The sequence below is a fragment of the Neomonachus schauinslandi genome, chromosome 5, assembly GCF_002201575.2.
Source record: "Neomonachus schauinslandi chromosome 5, ASM220157v2, whole genome shotgun sequence".
Taxonomy (NCBI): domain Eukaryota; kingdom Metazoa; phylum Chordata; class Mammalia; order Carnivora; family Phocidae; genus Neomonachus; species Neomonachus schauinslandi.
This window is the reverse complement of record NC_058407.1, coordinates 58,827,935-58,852,609: the sequence shown is the minus strand read 5'-3', so window position 1 is coordinate 58,852,609 and position 24,675 is coordinate 58,827,935. Positions and strand designations below refer to the sequence as shown.

The 24,675-nt window shown below is 38.2% G+C and overlaps 1 pseudogene; it reads left to right on the top strand.

Annotated features, from left to right (window-relative positions):
* The first annotated feature begins 15,220 nt into the window (after positions 1-15,220).
* LOC110577421 lies at positions 15,221-17,868 on the top strand (annotated as a pseudogene).
* Positions 17,869-24,675: the final 6,807 nt, after the last annotated feature.

The following is a 24,675-nucleotide window of genomic DNA, read 5'->3' as shown; positions in this document are numbered from 1 at the left end:
AACTAACTGAGGTTCATAATAATAATAAATAACAAATAAATGTTTAGAAGACTGTAGATGTACATTATTATAACATTAAAGTGTTTGTTATTATATATCATCAATATTCCTAACTGAACACCACAGCGGGAAAACTACTTATTTAATGAAGCCTATTTTGCCATCACTTTATTTCTTAAAATTTTACGGGCCTGTGAGTGTGTATATATGTGTGTTCTGTCCTCTGACACTTTTGTGCTACTTTTCCTTATTTGTACCTCACTTTTAAGGAAAAGATTTGGGGAAAGGCAAAATTGAGAATATGACTTCTAATAGTTTGTTTTTTACAACAGAGCTTTTTTAAATCCACTGCCGTATGGTGTTCAATCTCTGTATTTGGTAACTGAATAATCAAATATACACCCAGAGGAAATCTACTTTATTTTGTTAATAATAGCTTAAATAATATATTAGTGAATAATATAAAGTTGGTTATTTTCACGCTATATTATTCAGATTTAAATTTCATGTTTCCACAGTAATCACTTACTGAGAACTTAGGCTACTCAATGTTTGAGATAAAGAAAATTCTGAAGAAGGGGAAATCAATACATGTTTGTTTTCAAACTGACAGGAAAATGATTAATAATGATTTATACACACATTAAACTCCGAGTGAATCCAGGGAAGAGGTAAAGGGATAATTCTAATTTAAGGTAATTAGCAATATATCATTATAGCAAATCCATACAATTTAGTGTTGTGCCTAGTCATTGTTCTGGTTTTCTTTTACAAGCATATGAAATAAAACTATATTAACAGTACCTATGGTGTTAATAGTTTTGTAAGCTTAAATCATATTCTTTCTAAATTTCATACTAAACTTTAAATTTTTATAATCTGATATCCTCAGGCAGGATGTCCATCACAAGCTGATATTTTCTGAACATTTCTTGTACATATTAATTTTTCAGAGCATGGGCCAGGCTCATAGTATGGGTAATTTTAAAATTTAAAAAAGCCAAAAAAAAATTAAAGAAGCTATAGATGTTTCTACTTTAATCTCTTCAATGTACAGATGAGGAAAACTGAGTCCTAGAGATATTAACAAACTTTTATTAAAGCATATAGTTAAGTTTGTACTCTTGAATTCTTTTCTCATCCATCTAATAATGCAGAATCCACTAAGTAGCAGAAATACTAAGAGTGCCCTGGGAAACCATGGAGGACAAAGATGATTGAAAATGTAGAACTTGTTAGTTCATATACACCTTGCCATAATTTCATGAGAAAAAACACCTAAATACCTGACACATAGCTGATGTTAACAAGTGAGTAAGTTTGATACTTTGTTAGTTATTTAGATTGACAGGTAACTGACTCATTAGTTCCCTAGATTATTTGTTTTCTACATCATCAGTAGTGCATCAATATAGTCATCCAAAACATTATGTCACATTATGGTGGTTGCTCAACTTTAAAAGGCAGATCAAAGAATGATATGTTTGATAGCTGAACACTTATTTGACAGAGGTAATTACTTTTAAAACAGATAAAATTCCATTAATCCTTGATTTAATTAAAATACAAAAGTAAATCAACCAACCAACCAAAAATCTAGGAACATTATGCTTAAGTAGTTGAAAATCAGCAAAAGATAGAAAAAAAAAGTTAGGGTAGAGGAATCCTAGGACAAACAGAGGAATAAGAGAGAATAATAATTGACTCTCTTAAATCAATTAGAATCTGAGTTGAGTTCAGACTGGGTTGCAGGTTTTGTTGCTGTTTTGTTTTCCTTTGTTTCGTTTCTTTATTTATTTTTACAATTTTATGGAGTTACAGTTTATGCAAAATAAAGTGCATCCAACAAAGTTTATAACTTGAGATTTGATACATGTATACACCTGCGAAACCATTACCAAAATCAAGATAATGCACTTCAAAAGTTTCTTTAGGCATTCTGGCAATTTATCTCTGGAGGCTTTTAATGTTTCAACTTGGCTAGGCTGAACTATTTTTCTAGGATTTCCCTTCCCTGTTTGTTTCCTGTTACAGTGGACCACCAGAGAGATTATTTGGGGTATTTGGAGAATGGACTAAAGCAGAAGCCATTTTGAAGCTTAAGGTTGTTGTTTATCTGCTGGTTTATTTTGTTGGTAGGAGACAGTTGGGTTTATTTTGTTGGTAATTGTTCCATTTTCACCTTGATCTTTCTTCATTTTCTCCAACTCCGATCTGGTTATCTATGTTTAGCTCCATGGCAAAGTGCCCAAGCTTTTATAGGATACCAGTAAACCTGAGCTCAGAGGCAACAAGAACTAACACAGGTTTCAGTTCTTCTTCATGTGATTCTGCCCATGTTAGACACAGACTTTACATTAACCACAAAAATGAACTCATAATGGAGGGTGGACCTATATGTACAAGGCAAAACTCTAAAACTCCAAAAGATAGCATAGAGAAAATCTAAATGACTTTGGGTTTAGCAATGATCTTTTAGATACAACACCAAAGGCAGGATCCATGAAAGAGATAATGGATAAGCTGGATTTCATTAAAATTAAAAACTTCTGCTCTGCAAAAGACAATGTCAAGAAAATGAGAGGATAAGCCACACTGGGAGACAATATTTGAGAAAACACATTTAAAAAGGTTGTCAAGTCAAATACACAACTCTTAGAATTCAACAATGTGAAAATGAACAAGATTTAAAAAATGGGCCAAAGATCTTGACAGACATCTCACCCATGATGATATACAGATGGCAAATAAGCATTTGAAAAGATGATCCACATCATGTATAATCAGGGAAATGTAAATTAAAACAATAAGGAGAAATCCCTGCATACATATTAAAATGGCCAATTCTGGAACATGACAACACCCAATGCTGATGAGGATGTGGAACAACAGGAATTCTCATTTGTTGCTGATAGAATGCAAAACGGTACTGCAACTTTGGAAGACAGTTGGGTGGTTTCTTACAAAATTAAACACACTCTTACCATACGATCCAGCAATCACCCATCTTGGTATTTACCCAAAGGAAATGGAAACATGTCTACACAGAACCTGCACACACATCTTTATAGCAGCTTTATTCATAATTGCCCAAACTTAGAAACCACTAAGATACCCTTAGTACATCAATGGATAAACTATGATACCTCTAAAAATGGAATATTATTCAGTGCTAAAAAGAAAAGACCTATGAAGCCATGAAAAGACATAGAGGAAACTTATGTGCATGTCACTAAGTGAAAAAGCCAATCTGAAAAAGCTACATATTTTATGATTCCAACTATATGGCATTCTGGAAAAGGAAAAACTATGAAGACAGTAAAATCAGTGGTTCTCAGGGGTTGCGGGGTGAGGAGTGATGAGTAGGCAGGGCACAGAAGATTTATATCTATAAATTTATATATCTATATATATAATCAATACCTATTATCTACATATCATTCATCTATATCATCTATCTACCTATGTATTTATATGTCTATCAATCATTATACATTTGTCCAAATCTATAGAACGCACATTCATCAAGAGTGAACCATAACGCAAATAATGGACTTTGGGTAATTATGATGTGTCAATGTAGGTTCATCAATTTTACCACTCTGCTGGGGGAGGTTGCAAATGGAGAAGGTTGTGCACATATGAGGTCCACAGGTATATGGGAAATCTTCCTCTCAATTTTGTTGTAAACCTAAAACTGCTCTAAAATTAATGCCTTAAAAAATCATCCCTTTCTGGAACAAATTTTGAGAAACATCTTGCCTGATGGCATTTGCATAAACATTAAGTAAAAACTTAATAGACAAAAAAATAGGGAGTAAAATTTTGTTAGTTTTTATTTTCTCTTGCTTTCTACCTGAGGACAAAGCCACCAAGGGCTGAAGAGTACACAGTGGGGTGGACAGAACATTTAGTAGGTAGGACAATTACATAGACTCATCTTGGTTATGAGTATAGAAAATCCAACCTGAAACTCCAAGGGATGCTAGCTTTTGTTATTACTGGTTACAGAAAATCAAATTAAGTTATTGGTATTCATATTCTCTGTTTATTTCTTGGTTCTGCTTTTCTTTACCCTGGCTTCATAATGAGGTAAATATGCTCTATTTAATGGATCCCTGAAAGTTCTGGGTTCATTTTTTATAGCTATAATTATACAGAAAAGAATATTCTAACATTTACAAAAATTTATTGAATTGAGTTTTACTGAACTGACTTTGGTCTCATGCCCAACACTAACTGAGTTCTTGCTTGTAGAGAGAATATGATCATTTGTAAAGTCTGGGATAGAAGTGTAATCTTGAACTAATCAGGAAGTCCAAAGCCTTGATTGGCTAACTGTTGTTTATGGGCTCACATACAACTTATGGAAATCATTTTACCGAAAGGAAAAGAAAAGAAAATTATTGAAACATAGAGAGAAAGATGTGGATGTATGTGTGAGAGAGAGAAAGAGAGAGAGAGAAAGCTAGAAGAGACAGCAAGAGAGAAGGGGAGATTATTTTGGGTATACAAAAGCAATTACCAATTTTAAGACAATTTGATTCTATACCAGGCCATATGGTAAAACTATAAGAAGCTTCCTCTAAGTACATAATTTCTATATTAAAGAGCTTTCCAGATTTTTAAGTGGCATGTCACATATATAAAATGATAAGACTCTACAATAAACTACAATACCAGGCAATGGAACCAGCTTGAGACTCTCTAATTTATTGCATCTCTACACTCAACCCCAAAACTGAAGCCATCACCGTTTTGGTATACATGTAAACCACTCTTTGCTACAAATTGATTGGGGAGTGCTGGTAGTGGATAGACATAGCCTCTGGAATCAAGCAGAAATGAATTTGAATTCTGATTCTCTTACTAGCCATGTGGCGGGTGTAACTTACTATACCTCTTTGAAGTGCATTTTTTACAAGAAAAAACCAGAATAATTTACTCTACATGTTTTCATGTTATTTTGTTTTTTAATCTGGAGTATACTTATACTTATTTCAAATTAGCCTAAAAATATCTCAAAATAAAAAACCTGGTTATTATTATATTATACACGTAGAATCTAAGGAAGACAGCTCCAAGATGAATAAGAAATAGCTTGTTTTTTTTTTAATTCTTATGTTAATCCCCATACATTACATCATTAGTTTTAGATGTGTGTTCCATGATTCATTGTTTGTGCATAACACCCAGTGCTCCATGCAGAATGTGCCCTCCTCAATACCCATCACCAGGCTAACCCATCCTCCCACCCCCCTCCCCTCTAGAACCCTCAGTTTGTTTTTCAGAGTCCATCGTCTCTCATGATTCGTCTCCCCCTCCGATTTCCCCCCCTTCATTCTTCCCCTCCTGCTATCTTCTTTTTTTTTCCTTAACATATATTGCATTATTTGTTTCAGAGGTACAGATCTGAGATTCAACAGTCTTGCACAATTCACAGTGCTTACCAGAGCACATACCCTCCCCAGTGTCTATCACCCAGTCACCCCATCCCTCCCACCCCACCCCCGACTCCAGCAACCCTCAGTTTGTTTCCTGTGATTAAGAATTCCTCATATCAGTGAGGTCATATGATACATGTCTTTCTCTGTTTGACTTATTTCGCTCAACATAATACCCTCCAGTTCCATCCACGTCGTTGCAAATGGCAAGATCTCATTCCTTTTGATGGCTGCATAATATTCCATTGTATATATATACCACCTCTTCTTTATCCATCCATCTGTCGATGGACATCTTGGCTCTTTCCACAGTTTGGCTATTGTGGACATTGGTGCTATAAACATCGGGGTGCACGTACCCTTTCGGATCCCTACTTTTGTATCTTTGGGGTAAATATCCAGTAGTGCAATTGCTGGATCGTATGGTAGCTCTATTTTCAACTTTTTGAGGAACCTCCATACTGTTTTCCAGAGTGGCTGCACCAGCTTGCATTCCCACCAACAGTGTAGGAGGGTTCCCTTTCTGAGAATCCTCACCATTTGTCATTTCCTGACTTGTTAATTTTAGCCATTCTGACTGGTGTGAGGTGGTATCTCATTGTGGTTTTGATTTGTATTTTCCTGATGCCGAGTGACGTTGAGCACTTTTTCATGTGTCTGTTGGCCATTTGGATGTCTTCTTTGCAGAAATGTCTGTTCATGTCTTTGGCCCATTTCTTGACTGGATTATTTGTTCTTTGGGTGTTGAGTTTGATAAGTTCTTTATAGATTTTGAGTACTAGCCCTTCATCTGATATGCCATTTGCAAATATCTTCTCCCATTCTGTCGGTTGTCTTTTGATTTTGTTGACTATTTCCTTTGCTCTGCAAAAGCTTCTTATCTTGATGAAGTCCCAATAGTTCATTTTTGCCTTTGTTTCCCTTGCCTTTGGAGATATGTCTAGCAAGAAGTTGTTGCACCCGAGGTCGAAGAGGTTGCTACTTGTGTTCTCCTCTAGGATTTTGATGGATTCCTGTCTCACATTTAGGTCTTTCATTCATTTTGAGTCTATGTTTGTGTATGGTATAAGGAAATGGTCCAGTTTCATTCTTCTGCATGTGGCTGTCCAATTTTCCCAACACTATTTGTTGAAAAGACTGTCTTGGGGCGCCTGGGTGGCTCAGATGGTTAAGCATCTGCCTTCGGTTTGGGTCATGATCCCAGGGTCTTGGATCAAGCCCCATGTCTGGCTCCTGGCTCAGTGGGGAGCCTGCTTCTCCCTCTGCCTCTCCCCCTGCTTGTGCTCTCTCTCTCTGTATCTCTGTGTCTCAAATGAATAAATAAAATCTTTAAGAAAAGAAAAGACTGTCTTTTTTCCATTGGACATTCTTTCCTGCTTTGTTGAAGATTAGTTGACCATAGAGTTGTGGGTCTATTTCTGGGACCTCTATTCTGTTTCTTGATCTATGTGTCTGTTTTTGTGCCAGTACCATACTGTCTTGATGATTACAGATTTGTAATACAGCTTGAAGTCCAGGATTGACCAGCTTTCGTTTTCTTTTAGAACATTCCTTTGGGGAAGGAAAAATGGTGGAGGAGTAGGGGACCCTATTTCAACTGGTCCCCAGAATTGAGCTGGATATCTACCAGACCACTCTGAGCAGCCATGAAATCAGCCTGTGATGTAAGATCTGGATCTCTACAAACAGAATATCGCAGGCTGTTGGTTTCGAGGTATGAAGCGGGGAGTCGTGATTCCTCGGGCAGATATCGGAGGATAAATGGCAGCGGGAGGGAGCCTGGCCATGGGGATCCTACAACACCGGTGAGTGACAGCCTTGATGGCGGGGGACAGGGCACAGACTCACAGACCAGTAGTGGCTGGGAAAAGACTTTAGGGCAGCCCCCAGGACAGAAACCCTGAGTGGTGGAGTCACGTGCTTGCGAACTGGGAGCGGCTGGCAGTTTTAGAAGCACAAAGGGCAGACACGTGCCCCGACCTGGAGACAGGACTGGGAGCGCTGCGGAGGGGCGCACAACCCAGGCTGCTGCAGTTTATAGCAGCACGGACAGAAACGGAGATGGTGTGGCCTGCAGAGCTCACTGAAGAACAGACTGCGATCTCTCTTCTCTGAGGCAGAGGGTTGGAAACGGTCTCTTCTGCTCTGACTTGCGGAAGAGATGCGGAAAGCCACCAGGGAAAGCGCCAGAGAACAAAAGCCCCCAAAACTGATTCCCGCTGAGCCCATCCCCTGCACAGGGGGGCAGGGCAACTCCGCCCAAACAGGGTTGCCTGAGTAACAGCGCAGCAGGCCCCTCCCCCAGAAGACAGGCTGGGAAAACAAGAGGTCAGCAACCCTAAGGTCCCTAGAAAACAGGTGTATCTTGCTTGGGTTCTAGTCAATAATTTGGACTCTATACATTCCCTCAACCACCCACCAACGGAACGACTAGGAGGAGGAGCCCCCAAAATAGAAAAGACTCAGAGATTATGACTTATGCTGAAGATTTACAAATGGATGCAGATATAACCAAGATGTCAGAGATGGAATTCAGGCTAAATTGTGAGGACAATAGCTAGATGGAGAAATCAATTAAGGGCAACATAGAGTCTCTAAGGGCAGAAATGAAAGCTGAATTGGCAGAACTTAAAAATGCTATCAGTGAGATCCAATCCAATCTAGATAATCTAACAGCTAGGGTAAGTAAGGCAGAGGAATGAATAAGCGACCTGGAAGACAATATAATAGATAAAAAGGGAAAAGAGGAGGCCAGGGAAAAACAACTCAGAATCCATGAAAATAGAATCAGAGAAATAAGTGATGCCATGAAGCGTTCCAATGTCAGAATAACTGGAATCCCAGAGGGAGTGGAGAGAGAGAGGACTAGAAGAGATATTTGAGCAAATCGTAGCTGAGAACTTCCCTAATCTGGGGAATGAAACAAACATTCGAGTCCTAGAGGCAGAGAGGACCCCTCCCAAGATCAAGGAAAACAGGTCAACACCCCAGCATGTAATAGTAAAATTCGCAAATCTTAGAACCAAGGAAACCATCTTAAGGGCAGTTAGGGGGAAGAGATTCCTTACGTACAGAGGGAGGAACATCAGAATAACGTCAGTCCTATCCACAGAGACCTGGCAAGCCGGAAAGGCCTGGCAAGACATATTCAGGGTACTAAACGAGAAGAACATGCAGCCAAGAATACTTTATCCAGCAAGGCTGTCATTTAGAATGGATGGAGAGATGCAGAGCTTCCACAACTGGCAGAAACTGAAAGAATATGTGACCACTAAGCCGGCCCTGCAAGAAATATTAAGGGGGGTTCTATAAAAGGAGAAAGACCCCAAGAGTGATATGCAACAGAAATTTACAGGGACAATCTATAAAAACAATGTTTTCACAGGCAACATGATGACAATTAATTCATATCTTTCAATAATCACTCTCAACGTGAATGGCCTAAATGCTCCCATAAAAAGGCACAGGGTTGCAGATTGGATAAAAAGACAGGACCCATCCATACGCTGCCTGCAAGAGACTCATTTTGAACCTAAAGACACATCCAGACTGAAAGTGAAGGAATGGAGATCCATCCTCCATTCCAGCAGCCCTCAAAAGGAAGCTGGGGTAGCAATTCTTATATCAGACAAATTAGATTTTAAACTAAAGTCTGTAGTTAGAGACACAGAAGGACACTCTATCATTCTTAAAGGGTCTATCCAACAAGAAGATCTAACAATTATAAATATCTATGGCCCCCAACATGGGAGCAGCCATCTACATAAGCCAACTGTTAACCAAAATAAAGAGTCAAATAATAACAATACGTTAATTATAGGAGACCTCAATACTCCACTCTCAGCAATGGACAGATCATCTAGGCAGAAAATCAACAAGGAAACAAGAGCTTTGAATGACACACTGGACCAGATATATCATAGATATATACAGAACATTCCACCCTAAAACAACAGAATACTCATTCTTCTCGAGCGCACATGGAACTTTCTCCAGAGTAGACCACATACTGGGTCACAAATCAGGTCTCAACCGATACCAAAAGATTGAGATTATTTCCTGCATATTCTCAGACCACAATGCTCTAAAACTGGAACTCAATCACAAGAAAAAATTTGGCAGAAATTCAAACACTTGCAAGCTAAAGGCCACTCTGCTCAAGAATGTTTGGGTCAACCAGGAAATCAAAGAAGAACTTAAACAATTCATGGAAATCAATGAGAATGAAAACATATCAGTCCAAAACCTATGGGATACAGCAAAGGCGGTCCTAAGGGGGAAATACATAGCCATCCAAGCCTCACTCAAAAAAATAGAAAAATCCCGAATTCACCAACTAACTCTACACCTTAAAGAACTAGAGAAAAAGCAACAAACGATGCCTAAGCCACGCATTAGGAGAGAAATAATTAAAATTACAGAGATCAATGAATTAGAAACCAGAACCACAGTAGATCAGATCAACGAAACTAGAAGTTGGTTCTTTGAAAGAATTAATAGATCGATAAACCACTGGCCAGACTTATCCAAAAGAAAAGAGAAAGGACCCAAATTAATAAAATTATGAATGAAAGGGGAGAGATCACGACTAACACCAAGGAAATAGAAACAATTATTAGAAATTATTATCAACAACTATATGCCAATAAACTGAGCAATCTGGATGAAATGGATGCTTTCCTGGAAATCTATAAGCTGCCAAGACTGAAACAGGAAGAAATTGACAACCTGAATAGGCCAATAACCAGTAACAAGATTGATGCAGTGATCAAAAACTTCCCAAAAACAAGAGTCTAGGGCCTGATGGATTCCCCGGGGAATTCTACCAAACATTCAAAGAAGAAATAATACCTATCCTCCTGAAGCTGTTTCAAAAAATAGAAACAGAAGGAAAACTTCCAAACTCATTCTATGAGGCCAGCATTACCTTAATCCCAAACCAGGCAAAGACCCCATCAAAAAGGAGAATTTCAGACTGATATCCCTGATGAATATGGATTCCAAAATCCTCAACAAAATCCTAGCTAATAGGATCCAACAATACATTAAAAGGATCATCCACCACGACCAAGTGGGATTTATCCCCGGGATGCAAGGGTGGTTCAGCATTCACAAATCAATCAGTGTGATAGAACACATTAATAAGAGGAGGGAGAAGAACCATATGGTCCTCTCAATTGATGCAGAAAAAGCATTTGACAAAATACAACATCCTTTCCTGATTAAAACTCTTCAGAGTATAGGGATAGAGGGAACATTCCTCAAGTTCATAAAATCCATCTATGAAAAACCCACAGCGAATATCATCCTCAATGGGGAAAAGTTGAGAGCCTTTCCATTAAGATCAGGAACACGACAAGGATGCCCACTCTCGCCACTATTGTTCACCATAGTACTAGAAGTCCTAGCAAGAGCAATCAGACAACAAAAAGAAATAAAAGGTATTCAAATTGGCAAAGAAGAAGTCAAACTCTCTTTTTTCGCAGATGACATGATACTTTATGTGGAAAACCCAAAAGACTCCACCCCCAAATTACTAGAACTCATACAGCAATTCAGTAATGTGGCAGGATACAAAATCAATGCACAGAAATCAGTTGCTTTCTTATACACTAACAATGCAACTGTACAAAGAGAAATTAGAGAAACAATTCCATTTACAATAGCACAAAAAACCATAAGATACTTCAGAATAAACCTAACCAAAGAGGTAAGGATCTATACTCTAGGAACAACAGAACACTCATGAAAGAAATTGAAGAAGACATAAAAAGATGGAAAAATATTCCATGCTCATGGATCAGAATAATAAACATGGTTAAAATGTCTATGCTACCCAGAGCAATCTATACCTTCAATGCCATCCTGATCAAAATTCCAATGACATTTTTCAAAGTGCTGGAACAAACAATCCTAAAATTTGTATGGAATCAGAAAAGACCCCGAATCGCCAAGGAGATGTTGAAAAAGAAAAACAAAGCTGGGGGCATCACATTGCCCGATTTCAAGCTATATTACAAAGCTGTGATCACCAAGACAGGATGGTACTGGCACAAAAACAGACATATAGGCCAATGGAACAGAATAGAGAACCCAGATACGGACCCTCAACTCTATGGTCAAATAATGTTTGACAAAGCAGGAAAAAACATGCAATGGAAAAAAGACAGTCTCTTCAATAAATGGTGCTGGGAAATTGGACAGCCACATGCAGAAGAATGAAACTTGACCATTCTCTAACACCATACACAAAGATAAACTCAAAATGGATGAAAGACCTCAATGTGAGATAGGAATCCATCAAAATCCTAGAGGAGAACATAGGCAGTAACCTCTTTGACATCGCCCACAGAAGCTTCTTCCAAGATACATCTCCAAAAGCTAGTGAAACAAAAGCAAAATGAACTTTTGGGACTTCATCAAGATAAAAAGCTTCTGCACAGCAAAGGAAACAGTCAATAAAACAAAGAGGCAACTGACAGAATGGGAGAAGATATTTGCAAATGACACTACAGATAAAGGGCTGGTATCCAAAATCTATAAAGAACTTCTCAAACTCAACATCCAAAAAACAAATAATCAAGTCAAAAAGTGAGCAGAAGGTATGAAAAGACACTTCTCTGAAGAAGACATACAAATGGCTAATAGACATATGAAAAAATGTTCATCATCATTAGCCATCAGGGAAATTCAAATTAAAACCACATTGAGATACCACCTTACACCAGTTAGAATGGCAAAAATGGACAGGGCAAGAAACAACAAATGTTGGAGAGGTGGTGGAGAAAGGGGAACCCTCTTATACTGTTGGTGGGAATGCAAGTTGGTACAGCCACTTTGGAAAACAGTGTGGAGGTTCCTCAAAAATTTAAAAATAGAGTTACCCTATGACCCAGCAATTGCACTCCTGGGTATTTACCCCCAAAACACAGATGTAGTGAAAAGAAGGGCCATATGCATCCCAATGTTCAAAGCAGCAATGTCTGCAATAGCCAAACTGTGGAAAGAGCCAAGATGCCCTTCAACAGATGAATGGATAAAGAAGATGTGGTCCATATATACAATGGAATATTACTCAGCCATCAGAAAGGATGAATACCCAACTTTTACATCAACATGGTTGAGACTGGAGGAGATTATGCTAAGTGAAGTAAGTCAGGCAGAGAAAGTCAATTATCATATGGTTTCACTTATTTGTAGAACATAAGAAATAGCATGGAGGACATTAGGAGAAGGAAGGGAAAAATGAAGGGGGGGAAATCGGAGGGGGAGATGAACCATGAGAGACTATGGACTCTGAGAAACAAACAGGGTTTTAGAGGGGAGGGAGGAGGGGGGGATTTATTAGCCCGGTGATGGGTATTAAGGAGGGCACGTACTGCATGGAGCACTGGGTGTTATATGAAAACAATGGATCGTGGATCACCACATCAAAAACTAATTATGTAATGTATAGGGATTAACATAACAATAAAAAATTAATTAAAAAAAACTAATGATGTATTATATGGTGACTAACATAACATAATAAAATTAAAAAAAAAAAAAATTCCTTTGACTATTCAGGGACATTTCTGTTTCCATACAAATTTTAGGATTATTGGTTCCAGCTCTGTGAAAAAAGTTGATGGTATTTTGATAAGGATTGCACTGAATGTGTAGATTGCTCTATGTAGCATAGGCATTTTAACAATATTTGTTATTCCAATCCATGAGCATAGAATATTTTTCCATTTCTTTGTATCTTCCTCAGTTTCTTTCATGAGTGTTTTATAGTTCTCTGAGTACAGATCCTTTGCCTCTTTGGTTAGATTTATTCCTAGGTATCCTATGGTTTTGGGTGCAATTGTAAATGGGATCAACTCCTTAATTTCTCTTTCTTCTGTCTCATTGTTGGTGTATAGAAATAGAACTGATTTCTGTGCATTGATTTTATATCCTGCCACATTGCTGAATTGCTGTATGAGTTCTAGCAACTTTGGGGTGGAGTCTTTTGGGTTTTCCACATGGAATATCATGTCATCTGCAAACAGTGAGCATTTTAATATTTCAGTTTGTTCAAAAATATAGTAACAGTCTCTGCCTTTTGATATGTCAATTTTCCTGAAATATGTCACAAAAATGTGTCTCTTTCTAAAGGAAGACAATTCTGATCATCAGAAAAAACAATAAAGGAAAATAAGGCACAATACAGCTTTGACACTTATCACCTACTCACTTGTCTGCCGGGAATGGCCAGCAATCCCTATACCGACAGATGAAAGATTACTCCAAACTTTGCTGTGAAAGAGAGGAGAAGGCAAGGGGGTCAACACTCAGAGACGAAGACCATTTGCCTTTCTTTGCTCCTGCCTTTTTTGGTCCTTCAAGATAATCACAAATCTTCATCACTGTTTCTCAAGCCCGTGATGTGTGACAAGGGGTCTTACTGAAACTAGGAGGATCTGTTTACAGGAAAGATATGATATGCTAATCTGCGTGTTTTACTAAACATAGCCTAAGGACAATGCATACATCTCTTAGATCACAGGGCAGCTGTTTGGGCTAAGAAAGCTTCAGGGACGGCAACTCCCCATGGCATTCCTATGGCAGAGTGGTCATGCAGGCCTCGGCATTCCAAAGGCCTATGCCCTTCTCTGAAACTTCCCTCGCTCCCAGCGGCCTCTGTGTTACATTTTAGCAAGCCAGGCATTATGGATGATTTCATGCTCTACATTAATCCCAACACTTTTCCAGTTCATGCTATAAAAAGAACAACAAATATAATTGGGAACCTATAGCATAAATAAAATGCTGGTTGCCAAGATAAAGAGAGAACAAAACAGGCAAAAGCCATGTAGACTACCTTTTTGCAATTTGTGATTTCTATAAAATAAATCTTAGAATTTTCTTTATTTTACCTGCTTTGTCTTCTAGAAAGAAGGCAATGAGATATATTGACATTAAAAAACTCCTTTATGAATTCCTTCTTGTTCTAAAACAAGTTTAAGAGTGAAAAGACCAAGCAAATATAGTTACAAAACAAAGTTGATTGTTAATTTACATTAGGAACATAAAAATTATATAAATGGATCAATATGTAGTAAGAACTATATTACTGATGTAGGTCTATCTATGTGAGTATAAATTAATATCTCTGGCTTCACTTTTGCTTCCCATAAATTAAGACCTTTACTTTTATTTATGACCAAGATAATTCTAGTCCTATATTTCTGTGATTGGAAACACATTTATTTCTACAGAGCATATTTAAAAGAATGCACTTTAAGAATAACATAATTATAGCTATTATTAAGTTCTGGAATTGTGTTGGGTCATCAATTTCCATCAAAGCCTTACAAAACAATAGTTTTTTAATGGCCTCAAAATTAGATATTTCACTTCTAAAAAGCACACAATCTTGGAAACTGGAACATGGTATCTCAACATGTAAATCCAGATATAATTACTAAATGTTGTTGTAGAAACACGATTAAGAGATGTATTTGCACATATTGACAACTTGGATACAGGTAATGTAAAGGCACTCATGAAGGGACTTTTAGTAGCCTTGTGAATATAGTTTTCCTTTTCAAGAGAGAATGTATAAAATGTTTCTGCTTTAATGGAATTGAATGGATATTGCAAAACTGCACAAAGGAAAAAAGTTTCATTGCTTCATTTCATTGGAGCTAATAATAGGAACAGTTAAATTTTCAATTCCTTTACTATTCACATACTCTCTTTTTGCTCTGTTTCTCAACAGTAGATTTTGCTTAAAGAAAATAAAGAGCAGCATGAGAAACCATACAATGATTACAGAGTTTGTTCTCTTAGGCATCTCAGATGACCCACAGCTTCAGGTTGTAATCTTTATCTTTTTATTTATGGCTTGTGTATCAAGTGTCACTGGAAACCTAACCATCATCATCCTCATGTTGTTTGTTAGAAGAAACTGCAACCTAAAATTGTAAAAAAGAAACACTTATATATATACAAAAACAAAATTAAATACAATGAAAGGATAGAATGTAAGTGTAAAAATGAAAATCAAAAAGATTTTTAAAAAAGAGTTGATAAAATAAGAAATTGAACAGGGAAGGAGAGAAAAAATATTAAAATTGAAAGACTAAAGAATCTTGGGGAAAAAAACCATGAATTCTATATACCGTTTTCCCCTAGCACGGGAATTTTGCAGTTCCCTGTGATCTGTAAACTTGGTCTTAGCCAGATGTTCTTGCTGATCTTCTGGGGGAAGGGCCTGTTGCACTGACTCTTCAGTGTCTTTGCCCTAGGCAGACATGCACTGCCCTTGCCAGGGGACCAGGATACATAATCTGCTCTGATTACTCCCTGTGGCTTTTGTTCCCTGAAGGCTTTCCCTTCCTCTTTGAAGATGAGAATGAAAATGATAGCCTCCCAGTTTCCAGCCCCAGAGCCAAAAGCAAGGGGCCTCACTCCTCAGTGCACCTTCAGGGAAAAGTAGTGGATCATCCTGTCTCCCTGGTCTCCATCCACACTCCGGGCTCACCCACCCTCTGAGAGTGCGTTTGGATCTCAGGCACACAACCCCATTTGGAGTCTCCAATCCATGCAGACTCCTGTGGTTCACACCCATGCCACTCCTTCTGGGGAAGGAAGGGGGGTCTCACCACAGTTCTGCCACATCCTGGGCCCCCGCTCAGAGAGCGTTTGCCCAACTGTGCTGCGGTACATGGTATATGGCAACCCCGAGCTGAGAGCCCATTCCTGGGCTCGCTGATTGCAGCCAGCTTCCCTGCTCCAATGCCTGGGAACTCTGCCACACTCAGGCACCCCTGGTCTTCTTGTGACCCTGGGGATCCTGAGACCACACCGTGCCACCTAGGATTCCACTCCGTTTCGCCACCTGAGCACCTTTCAGACACGGAAGTGGAGCAGACTTCTAAAAGTTCTGATTTTATGCTCTCTGCTATATCATTTTCCCATAGCCAGCTGACAAAAACTCCCTCCCCCCGTGGTTTATCTTCCCATAGATTGCCTCAGATTCACTTCTCCGCACCTCCTGCCTTGCAGAAATTGGTCACTTTTCTATTTGTAGAGTTGCAGCTCTTCTTTTCTTAGATCTCCGGTTGAGTTCACAAGTGTTCAGAATGATTTGAAAGCTATCTAGCTGAATTCCTGGGACCAGACAAAACTAAAGTCTCTTACTCATCCACCATCTTGGACTACCTACAATACAGTACTGTTAACTTTAGGCAAAATGTGGTACAGAAAACAATGTTCTTCAACAATATTCATCTTCAATCTTCACTATTTATTTATCATATGGAACTGAACTCCTACTAGCTAACAGCAATTCCCCATTGCCCTCCCTGCTCCATCCCAAGGCAGCCACTTTTCTACTCTCCATTTCCATGAGTTAGACTAATTTTAACACCTCATATAAGTGGAATTATGTAACTTTTGTTCTTCTGTGACTGACTTATTTCACTTACCCTAAAGTCCCCCAGACTCATCAATGCTGTCACGTATCTTTAAAAAAAGAAAAAAGAGAGAGAGGGAAATGAAAACCCATGCAATAATCAGAGTTTGTCCTGCTGAGCATTTCTGATGATCCTGATCTTCTGGTTGTGATTTTATTCTTTTTATTTATCACATACATATTATGTGTCACTGGCAACCTGGCTATCATTACTCTAACCTTGGTAGACTTCCATCTACAGATGCCTATGTGTTTCTTAGCTGAAACTACTCTATCTTAGAAATCTCATTTACAACTGTATGTATTGGTAGATTTCTGGGTACAATCATCACCAAGGATAAAATGCTTTCTCATAACAGTGGTATAGTCCAACAATTTTTCTTTATCTTCACGGAGGTGAATGAATTTCCCATTCTAATTGCCATGTCCCTTGACCACTCTGTGGCCATTTGTAAACCCCTTCATTACACCACCATCATAAACAGGTAACTATGCATCCTATTTGTGCTCTATGCATGGCTGAGCAGGTTCCCGACCATTTCCCCACACCTTATGCTTCTGCTCCAGCTGGATAATGTCATGGATAACTTTGCCTGTGCCTATCTTTTGCCTGTACAACTATTTTCTCAGATACATGGTTCCTAGAAGTAATTGGTTTTTACTTTGTTCTGGTTACTTTGCTATTTACATTGGCATTTGTGATATTGTCCTAATATACATCACATCTGCCAGTGAAAGAAAAAAAGTTTTACTCCACTTATATTTCTCACATGATTGTCATTTCTATTTCCATATATGATAATTACTCAGCAGGGGAAAAAAAAGTCTTCATTGACCAAAGGAGTAGCTATTCTCAATAACAACTCTGTTGCCCCCATGCTGAACTCCTTCATTTACCCCCTAAGGAACCAGAAAGACACAAACCTTCAAAGGTTTGGGCCTTGCAGTAGTCTCATACAAAGAAATCAAAGTTTTGATTAGTATGAGCTAACGTTATCATGAAGATTTAACAAGAGAAAAACGAAATTTAAAACTTCTGTTATCTTCCTACATCCATGTCACAGCTACAGGAAATGTTGGGCTCATTTGTTAAACATTCTTTATATCACGAAAGTGGCTGAGTTCTGTCCTCCTTTAAAGTATCTGTAGGTTCCATGTAAGTGATTTATAATTGTGAATACAAAACCAGGGGTTATGGAACATAAATCATTTTCCTTAGTATTATAAATATTAAAAATATTTTATCAAAAACACTAATTCCAAAAGATATATGCAACCCCAACTTTTTTGCAGCATTGTTCAAAATAGTCAAGATATGGAAGCAGCCCAAGTGTATGTTGAGAGATTAACAGAGAAAGAAGTGGTGTGTGTGTGTGTGTGTGTGTGTGTGTGTGTATAATGGAATATTACTCAGCTATAAAGAAAAGATGAGATCTTGCCATTACAACATTGATAGACACAGAGGGTAGTATGCCAAGTGAAATATGCCAAATACAGAAAGACAAATACCAGACGCTTTCACTTCTATGTAGAATCTAAAAAGCAAAATGACCACGTAAACCAGCAAACACAGCAGAAACAGACTCATCAATACAGAGAACAATACAGTGAACATATATTAGGACAAAATCACAAATGCCAGATAGAAGGTGTTGCGGTGATGCGCATAATGGGTGAAACAGAGTGGGAGGTACAGGCTTCTACTTATGGAATAAATAAGTCACAGGAATAAAAGGTACAACAGAGGGAATGTAGTCAACGCTATTGTAATCTTGTTGTATGGTGACAGATGGTAGCTACTCTTATGGTGAGCATAGCACAATGTGTAGACTTGCTGAATTGCGATGTTGTACACCTGAAACTAATGTAACATTGTGTGTCAGCAATACACAATAAAAACAAACCAAGTATCATCAATGAATGTGTAGAAATGAATAGAGGGGCCAAAGGGAAAAGACCATATGTGACTCTGCATGCCCTAAAGGAGAAGAAAAAGTAGGATTATTAAAACAAATAAGGAAATAAAACCACAGGTAATTTGGAATGGAAAAAGTGAGGGTGAATGGGGTGAGGTGAGTCTGAAATTGCAGAAAGAGGTTAAATATTACTGTGTCTTGGTCCTGATAAAATTAGACACTTATATTAAGGGTACTGAGAATTTTTTTCCCCCCTTGAAAATGAGAAGTAAGAATTTCTCAGACCCAAGTTCTCTGAGCTAGAAACATTACTTATGGGGGATACCATGATATTGGTGCTCTAAATGACTGACTATCCATACTCTCATGTTTTCTCTAGCCTAATGATACTAAAGCAGTTGATCATCTATTTAATAAACAACAAAAACAGATTCTTGTCTTACATAAGAATAAATTCTGCATGGATTAAAGAGGCAAATGGGAAGAGTAAAACCATAGAATTAGTGAGCATAAATGTATATTTACATGATATTTACATGATTTTCAAGTATGTGCAGAAAGGTGATCTAAGAAGAATAGTCCACCAAGAATTCACTATACAATTTTTTTCAGTGGAAGCAACTCATAAATAAGTTAAGGAGAGGTTCTGAAAAAAATTGGTGCAACAAAAGAAATTCACCCTGGGTTTATATTCAAATACATAAATATCTCCTACTAGTAAATAAAACATAAAGCCCCGAAAAGTGAACATGAGTTAGGAATAGACAATTCACGGATGAGAAATAGAATTTTTAAAAATGTTCAATCTCTCTAAAGTATTATGCTAACTGAAATAAGGGTGTCAGAGAAAGACAAATACCATATGATTTCAACCCATAAGTGGAATTTAAGAAACAAAACCAATGTGCAAAGGGAAAAAAAAGAGAGGCAAACCAAGAAAGAGACTCTTAAACTATAGAGAACAAACCAGTGGTTACTAAAGGAGAGGTGGGTAGGGGGATGGATGAAATAGGTAATGCAGATGAAGGAGAACACTCCTTGGATGAGCACCAGGTTTTGAATCACTATAGTGTACACCTGAAACTAACGTACACACTGTATGTTAGCTGACTGGGATTTAAATGAAAAGTTAAAAAAAAAGATGTAAGCAATTAAAACTTAAGTATAGAAGCATATGGGGATTTTGCTTTGCTTTAGTCATTGAAACTCCACTGTTTTTAATCTTTCAAGCAACATCTTATTTTATTATGCTATAAGTGTATGTAAACTTAAGTGTAGACATGTATGGGAATAGCCCTGTGCTTGAGTCATTGAAACTACACCATGTATAATCATTCTTTCAAGTAACATGTCTTTCATTAGATATAAGTGTCTGTAAACTTAAGTGTAGAAGCATATGGAGATTGCCTTATGCTTAACTCATTGAAATGACACTATGTTCGATCCATCTTTCAAGTAAAATCTTCTTTCATTAAAATATATGTGTTTGTAGGGCACCTGGGTGGCTCAGTTGGTTAAGCGACTGCCTTCGGCTCAGGTCATGATCCTGGAGTCCCGGGATCGAGTCCCGCATCGGGCTCCCTGCTCAGCAGGGAGTCTGCTTCTCCCTCTGACCCTCCTCCCTCTCATGCTCTCTGTCTCTCATTCTCTCTGTCTCAAATAAATAAATAAAAAATCTTTAAAAAAAAATATGTGTTTGTAAACATATGTGTAGAAGCCTGTGGAATAGCCCTGTGCTTAACTCACTAAAACTACATAAGGTACAAAAAAATGTTCAACTTCTCTAATAATTAGAGAATAGAAAATTTAAAAGAGTAAACATTTATCTACTAAGAACCTCCTGTATCCTAACTAGTCTGTAAGTGCTTTCATTCATTATCTCCTTTAATCTTTAGGATATCCTAAGAGTTCAGCCTATTAGTCTTCTCATTTTATGAGTAGAGTAATTGATGCTCAGAAAGGTTAAATAAGTTTTGCAAGTTTGCAAAGATATTGGGTCTCTTTGACCTCAACATCTAGGCACTGCGATCTGTCTTTATGAGACTGTCTTTATTATTAAGTGAATTGTGGTTTCATTTTGTCTTTCCGTTTGTAAAATATGTAAGTGATTTCTAATATCTGTGATTGTTAGCATGCAATGGTATTTATTCTTGAGGGAAATTTTGAAATATCTATCAAAATTTAGTACTCATAAATGTTCTACCAGTGCTTGAATATATGCAAAGGAATGCATACAAATGGATTTAGCATTGTAGCTAATGATGTGATACAGGTAGCAACCGCATTTCCTAAAACTTAACCAACAATGAAACTGCTAAATTGTATACAAGTCTCCTCTGGGACTCTATGCAACTTACTCTTAAAATTGAATATGAAAAGCTAAAGTTTCAAATATTCTTCTGAGTTTTCAAGATATTAATATGCATCTTTGATAGGAGAAGATGATGTGGTAGGAAGACCTTGAACACACTTCCTCCACGGAACACACTAAATTATGCCCATTAGAAGTACAATTCCTCCTGAAGAAGAACTAGGGCTGACTGAACAGCTTCTGAATAACCAAAGACTAAGGCAACAGCACAGAATAAACAGGGAGACACAGTACCAAAGGGAGCCCCCACCCCTTTACTGGGAACTTAAGTGGGAGGGATAGTATTGAGGGACTGGGAATAGATTCCTCTGTCCTTGGGCACAGAAGAAAAAGCTGTAGTTCAAAAACACCAAAGAGCTTCAGGGACGCTGTCTCCCCCCCCATCCTAAAAGTCCAGACTGGACTAGGATCCTGGTCCAGTGGCTTGAGAGCTCACTAAGCAGTCCCTATCAAGATACCAATAGCATTTTTCACAAGAACAAATAATCCTAAAATGTGTATGGAACCACAGAAGACCCCAAATAGCCAAAGCAATCCTGAGAAAGAAGAATAAAGCTCAAGGTATCCCTATCCCAGATTTGAAGTTATGCTACAAGTGTTTAGTAATCAAAACAGTATGGTAATGGCACAAAAATAGACACATAGATCAATAGAACAGACTACAGACCCAAGAAATAAACCTACGATCATCTTGTCACTTAATCTATGAAAAGGAGATAAGAAAATACAATGGGGAAGAACAATATTTTCAATAAACAGTGCGAGTAAAACTGGAGAGTTACATGTAAAAGAATGAAACTTGCCACTTTCTGACACAGTGTACTCAAATAAAAAAACAAAACTCAGAAAAAAAATAAACTCAATGAATTAAAAAACTAAATGTGGGATCTGGAACCATAAATAATCCTAGAAGGAAACACAGGAAGTAATTTCTTTGACATCAGACATGAGTCTGCCTGAGGATTCTCTCTCTCTCCCTGTCCCTCTGACCGTCACCCCTGTTTCTCTTTTTCTTTCTCAAATAGATAAATAAATTTTAATTGAAAGAACATGAATTATTTTAAATGTATTTTTTCTATCATTTCTATTCTACCTGTGCAAATACACTAAGTTGTTTTGTGTTTTGATGTGTATCAGGGTGATTTTCAAAACTAGGATTTAATGTATTTTAATAAAAAAATGTGTATATTTTTTCAATTAAACTTTTTGAGGTGTATTCCTACATGTGTCTACATAATTTGAGTCCCTACTTTTTTTTTTTTTACTTTCTGCATATTCTTTGTAAAACTATTGAATACTTATACTACAGAAATTATTGTAGGGAAGTAAATTCTGCCACCCCCAAATTGTGTCTCTTTGGCATGATGATTAATTTAAGCTAATTATTTTAAAGAAATGCAAGACTCAGAATGTTTTCCTTTTTACCTCCTCCTCAAGTGCCTAAAAGAATAGAGGTAGAGGACCTGCTCCAAAAAGGGAGCTACCACCATAGACAACTACAGGGTAATATGAGATGTTCTGACATGTATTTGATTGGATATCCAGAAGGAGACATTACCTAGAACAGGGAAGAAACTTTATTAGAGGAAGTGGCTCAGAAGCTGGAAATGGCAGAATAGAAGGATTCTAAGGTCACCTCATCCCATGAATACAACTAGATAACACTGATGTCATGTAAGTGATTCAGAATGACCCCAAGTCTGGCAGAACAAACTCCACAACTAAAGGTAGAGAAAAAGCCACATGGAAGAGAGTAGGAAGGGCAAAGACAGGTGGGAAGTTAAACAGACCCTGGGACCCATAGGTGGGGAGAAAGGAGAGAAATAGACTATCACACTTGGGAGCCTTAAAGGAAATGAAAAACACCCCATGTGGCTATGAAGACCAGAGGGACCGAATTATGAGTTCTTACAACCTGGGGGACTCAAAGCCTGAAATTTTAAAAATCATTGGCTCAGTGGTGGGAGGGCATGGAGGGCAATTGAGCCTAGTCTCTGTCCTTAAAAAGACAGCACAACTGGGGTGCCTAGGTAATTCAGTGAGTTAAACATCTGCCTTTGGTTCAGGTCATGATCCCAGGGTTCTGGGATCTGGCCCCATGTCAGGCTGTCTGCTCAGTGGGGAGTCAGCTTCTCCCTTTCCCTCTGCCTGCGACTCTGCCTGCTTGTACATGCCCCCTCTCTCTCTCTCTGTCAAATGAATAAACGAAATCTTAAAAAAAAGACAGCACAACAACCAGCCCGGCAGAGAAGTGTTTGAAAAATGCCTGGGGTGGAGTTAGGATGGTGAAGAAGTAGGGGGATCAGGGCTTTCCTCATCCCTGAACACAACTGTATTGAGGCCAGATCACTTGCAACACCCAGGAAATCAATCTGAGGATTTGAAGTAGGGTTTCTGTGGTTGGAGGCAGATAGCAGGACAGATGGCAAGTGAAGGAAAGGGAATTGGGGGAGAGAAAAGCTGCCATGCTACAGAGGGGAGGGACCTCTTTCCACAGGGAGAGAAAGGACAGAGAGGGGAGAGGGGTTGAGTGAGGCATTGGGTTCCCACAAGAAGAAAACCTCTCAGATCACAGAATGGGAAGAAAACCTCTCAAACCACAGAATGGGGAGCCGGGGGAACTGAGTGGCACAGATATTTTGTAAACAGTGAGTGTAGCACAAACTCTGAACATTTGGAAGTGCTAGACTTTCCACAGAGCAGAGCTGTAGCTTCCTCTCCTGGTGAGAAGGAAGGCTCTGGCCCGGAAGTGTGCACAAAGTGGGTGTAGGGATCTCAGGGGCCACAATGGAAGAGATAGTTCCTCTTATTGGAATACATAGGGAAGAGGGTATATATCCTCTCCAAGGACAAAATACTCTGAGAGTGTCAGCAAACAGCCTTTCACTGGCAAGAGACCAAGGCCTCTGCCGAGTGGCAGAGGGGGGATAACCTGGTTGCTGCTTTTCAAGGTGCCACAGCATAGAATATGTGCACCTCACAGGCATCAGACTGTTTTTCTGGGAGAAAGAGCACTAATACAAGTATATAACTAAAGAAAGCCAGCAAACCATGAGTGAAGAGAGGAAAAGAAAAAAAGGAACAGAGGAGCACTACAAAAACAAAAACAAAACAAGTAACAAAATGGTAATAAATGCACACCTATCAATATTTACTTTGATTGCAAATGGATTAACTCTCTAATCAAAACACATAGGGTGACAGAATGGATAAAAAGCAAGTCCCATCTATATGCTGCCCAAAACAGACTCATTTCAGGCCTAAAGACCCTTGCAGATTGAAACTGAGGGGATGGAGAAATATGCATCATGCAAATGGATGTGAAAAGAAAGCTGGGTAGCAATACTTATATCAGATAAAATAGACTTTAATACCAACACTGTAAAAGGAGGCAAAGGACACTAATTAATTATACAGGGAAAAATCCAACAAGAAAATATAATAATTGTAAGCATTTATGCACCCAACATGGGTGCATCCAAATACATAAAGCAGTTAATA